A 5,000-nucleotide genomic window follows, 5' to 3' on the forward strand; every position below is an offset into this window, starting at 1 on the left:
TCTCTGGTCGGGACTCTGTTTGCATGTATTAGCTCTAGAATTACCACAGTTATCCAAGTAACGTGGGTACGATCTAAGGAACCATAACTGATTTAATGAGCCATTCGCGGTTTCACCTTAATGCGGCTTGTACTGAGACATGCATGGCTTAATCTTTGAGACAAGCATATGACTACTGGCAGGATCAACCAGGGAGCTGCGTCAACTAGAGCTGAGCAGCCGGCCGCCCGGGAGTGTGTCCCGGGGGCCCGCGCGAACACGCAAGCGTCCGCTCAATCATTCTGCAAACAGGAGGAGGCTGAGCTCCCCTGCACAATACACCTCGAAACCCTCTCAGGTCCCGGCGGCGCGCAGCGCCGTCCCAAGTACTTGGTCGGGTTCGAGAGAGGCGCAATCGCCCGGAGTTAGGCGAGTAGACGCTTTCGGTGCGACCACCCGTGCTCCCAACTGAGCTTGCCGCTGCCGACAGAGGCCCGGGAGCGTGCTGTCGTGGCATTGCCGGCGGGAGACAACACGCGCCACCTACGGTGACCGGCAGCTCCAACGCCAGCGCCACAGAAGGACAAAAGCCCCACTTGGGTGCCGAAGCGAACTCTCCCAGCACAGCGCACACGCCAACACATCCGCACAGCTGCGATACAAACCACCAGCGAGAACCGCTGGGGCGACCGAGCAGCAGACGGCGTCGCGGCGCCGAGCGCCGGGCGGCGGCGCATCCTCAACGCACACAGTCCTCAATCGGACCAGCACACTGCAGATGTCCACCGCGCTTCGCACCGGGCCCGCGAGGACCTACTTTGGCCGCACGGCGCCGCGCGCAGGGTGCGCCGGCGCGCAGCTGCGACGCCTGCCGCGTCCGTCGGCCGGCGCGCCTGCCACTGGCCGCCCCCACCAGCCGGCTGTAGCGCGTGCGCCCACGCACCGCGCGGCCAGCACGCCGGGAGGCGCCCCCTCACCGGCCGGGGACGGTCCCACCCAGCCACCGCCGCGTATCGCTTCACACCCAGATGCCGTTCAGTTTCGTCGGCATGGTGGGTATCGCTGGAACAACCGGTTAGTACCTCAACCTATCGTCGCCATCACCGATTCACCCCTAGCGAGAACAACCGCACCACAACGGGTTACCATTTCTTCATTTGCGTAACTTCACCAGAAAACGTAGGCGTCCATCGCCATTTGCAACTTCAACCATTATTGCATGCCTGTGTCAGGTGTCACGCCACACTACGTCTGCCCACATACACGCAACAAAATGTGCACGCCTAGACAATACGTGGAAGGTGGCCCCCGTACGTATGCGATGTCCATTGCTCGAACGACTGTCAACCGGCTTCTGTAGCATGTCGCAGATATGGAACGCGCTGCACCATGCCATCACGGTGTGTGAGGAGAGACGACTAGGTCCGAATACATCAACAGACAGCTCATGCTGATCGCCATCCACGGCGTCCGTTCCTCCCACACGTCTCTATGGCGTACCACACTGCAATCCAGCTCTCATAGGGAGACGACACGTAGCTGCGTGCACAATATTTGCACTGTATGGTCCGCCGTTTTTGGGCGCAGTCGTTGTACGGTCACACATGTGCCACGATGTATCATTCAGTACATAAGGACGAATGTGCAGTACAGATTGTGGTTCACGCGTACGACATCAGCGGACAGTTGACACAGGCCGCACCACAACGTAGCCTGCGTACGTCGCATGCGAAGGGCATTGAACATGCAAACTTGTCACCAACCACCTTGCGAAGGCAGGGGGCAAGGTGGGGACGTGGGGAGAGGTGGGGGGGGGGGGGGGGCGGCATGTACGCCCTGCTGCCATCCACATTACAGTGTACAGCAGGAGCATGTGGAAAGTCAGCAAGACTTGCAAGGTGTTTAACATGAAGCGATACACAGGGGAGCGGGCAGTGCGAGTAGCGAACTATATTGCGAGGGTTGCGGGTGGGCAACACTACACTAATTGAACGAGTCGTATAACAATTACAGAGCAGGTTTAGGCGACAACGTGGGTTACGATAGGCGACAACGTGGGTTACGTTAGGGGACAACGTGGGTTACGTTAGGGGACAACGTGGGTTACGTTAGGGGACAACGTGGGTTACGTTAGGGGACAACGTGGGTTACGTTAGGGGACAACGTGGGTTACGTTAGGGGACAACGTGGGTTACGTTAGGGGACAACGTGGGTTAGGTTAAGGCACAACATGGGTTAGGTTAAGGCACAACATGGGTTAGGTTAAGGCACAACATGGGTTAGGTTAAGGCACAACATGGGTTAGGTTAAGGCACAACATGGGTTAGGTTACGGCACAACATGGGTTAGGTTAAGGCACAACATGGGTTAGGTTAGGGGACAACATGGGTTAGGTTAGGGGACAACATGGGTTAGGTTAAGGCACAACATGGGTTAGGTTAAGGCACAACATGGGTTAGGTTAGGGGACAACATGGGTTAGGTTAGGGCACAACATGGGTTAGGTTAGGGGACAACATGGGTTAGGTTAGGGGACAACATGGGTTAGGTTAGGGGACAACATGGGTTAGGTTAGGGGACAACATGGGTTAGGTTAGGGGACAACATGGGTTAGGTTAGGGGACAACATGGGTTAGGTTAGGGGACAACATGGGTTAGGTTAAGGCACAACATGGGTTAGGTTAGGGGACAACATGGGTTAGGTTAGGGGACAACATGGGTTAGGTTAGGGGACAACATGGGTTAGGTTAGGGGACAACATGGGTTAGGTTAAGGCACAACATGGGTTAGGTTAGGGCACAACATGGGTTAGGTTAGGGCACAACATGGGTTAGGTTAGGGCACAACATGGGTTAGGTTAGGGGACAACATGGGTTAGGTTAGGGGACAACATGGGTTAGGTTAGGGGACAACATGGGTTAGGTTAGGGGACAACATGGGTTAGGTTAGGGGACAACATGGGTTAGGTTAGGGGACAACATGGGTTAGGTTAGGGGACAACATGGGTTAGGTTAGGGGACAACATGGGTTAGGTTAGGGGACAACATGGGTTAGGTTAGGGGACAACATGGGTTAGGTTAAGGCACAACATGGGTTAGGTTAAGGCACAACATGGGTTAGGTTAGGGGACAACATGGGTTAGGTTAGGGGACAACATGGGTTAGGTTAGGGGACAACATGGGTTAGGTTAAGGCACAACATGGGTTAGGTTAGGGGACAACATGGGTTAGGTTAAGGCACAACATGGGTTAGGTTAGGGGACAACATGGGTTAGGTTAGGGGACAACATGGGTTAGGTTAAGGCACAACATGGGTTAGGTTAAGGCACAACATGGGTTAGGTTAAGGCACAACATGGGTTAGGTTAGGGGACAACATGGGTTAGGTTAGGGGACAACTTGGGTTAGGTTAGGGGACAACATGGGTTAGGTTAAGGCACAACATGGGTTAGGTTAAGGCACAACATGGGTTAGGTTAGGGGACAACATGGGTTAGGTTAGGGGACAACATGGGTTAGGTTAGGGGACAACATGGGTTAGGTTAAGGCACAACATGGGTTAGGTTAGGGGACAACATGGGTTAGGTTAAGGCACAACATGGGTTAGGTTAGGGGACAACATGGGTTAGGTTAGGGGACAACATGGGTTAGGTTAAGGCACAACATGGGTTAGGTTAAGGCACAACATGGGTTAGGTTAAGGGACAACATGGGTTAGGTTAGGGGACAACTTGGGTTAGGTTAGGGGACAACATGGGTTAGGTTAAGGCACAACATGGGTTAGGTTAAGGCACAACATGGGTTAGGTTAAGGTACAACATGGGTTAGGTTAAGGTACAACATGGGTTAGGTTAGGTTACACGTTGTTGTAAGGAAAGGTGTGGGGGGGGGGGGGGGCGGGGCGGCAGGTTCGTTGATAGTGATTATAGTAAGTGAATGCTTGTGACATGATGAGATTTGTCACGTCAGGATGCACCTTTGGCTTATTAGAGGCGGCGCTCCAATTCTATGCTTGTGTCAGACCTGTGTCTTTGACTCATGTCATTGTTTGTGCGCTGTGACAGGAGGTACTATTGTGATGTTGGGTGCACCGTTGTATAGGACATGTGTGGGTGTTGGTGCCTTATCTGCGCAATGGTGGATGTCGAAAGGGTGGGATATTCTATTTTCCGCATGGACCTCCTGGTCTGGTTGTGATAGTGTGGATTGTGTAATGTGGCGGAGAGGATGCACTGGATGTTGTTCCATGCTGGTGCTTACATATTGTATGTGCGCCTGTTAGAAGCAGAGAGTGGTGCGTGATCAGAGTGTCTGGCTGACGTGTGGTTCCCATTGTGGGCAGACTCTTTCAGCATGTATACGGACAGTTGTATATATTTTCTGTAGTTTGATGGCTCTGCATTGATTACTAATCAGCGCCGTGTGTACGGGTAATCTGGTTCCAGTCCACAATGTTCTATCTGTGTACATTAGTGACAAAGACTCCCCCCATGCAGTGGGGCTCGGTCTGTTATAACTCTTCCGCGTAATATATTTGCCCCACGTTTTTGCGAGTGCGAGTGCGAGTGCAACGCGCATGGGGACCGACATGCTGATGGCTCGGTATCGGACGCCGTACAGTGAGCAACGCGATCGCGTCTCTCGCTCGTAAGTGGTACAGGTCGCGGCTCATGTATAGGGACAGCGGGAATGTCGCATATTGGAAATAACTCTTCATGAAACGCAAGTTATAGGGGTGGATTGCACTTTACGAGTGCGGGAAACGTCCGCCGTTCATCCGCTGGAGGTGCGCGTTTGGCGGTTGGGGTGGTCCACGAACGGGTGCGGGTGGAGTCATTGCCGGTCCACGGCTTCGTGCGGCAGAGCCACTGGAGAATGGGTGCTATGGTCGACAGAGGCTGCAGGCTTTGTGGGTGGCGTCGAAAGGCGGGCACTGTGGCGCCATCGCTGTCTTAGTCGGCTTGGCGTCTCATAGATGGCGGTGGCGTCGTTGCAGGAGGTCATGTTGCGGGAGACCTACAGATGG

The 5,000-nt window shown here is 54.1% G+C and overlaps 1 non-coding gene across 1 annotated transcript in view; it reads right to left on the minus strand.

Moving 5' to 3' along the window:
- The window catches only part of LOC124732087, a 1,909-nt gene extending 1,714 nt beyond the window's left edge, over nucleotides 1-195 (minus strand). The window contains exon 1 of the ribosomal RNA XR_007008537.1: nucleotides 1-195. This exon is cut by the window's left edge and continues 1,714 nt beyond it. This is a non-coding gene — a ribosomal RNA (small subunit ribosomal RNA).
- Between the last annotated feature and the right edge of the window lie 4,805 nt (nucleotides 196-5,000).

Source organism: Schistocerca piceifrons, unplaced genomic scaffold (assembly GCF_021461385.2).
Source record: "Schistocerca piceifrons isolate TAMUIC-IGC-003096 unplaced genomic scaffold, iqSchPice1.1 HiC_scaffold_1314, whole genome shotgun sequence".
Classification (NCBI taxonomy): domain Eukaryota; kingdom Metazoa; phylum Arthropoda; class Insecta; order Orthoptera; family Acrididae; genus Schistocerca; species Schistocerca piceifrons.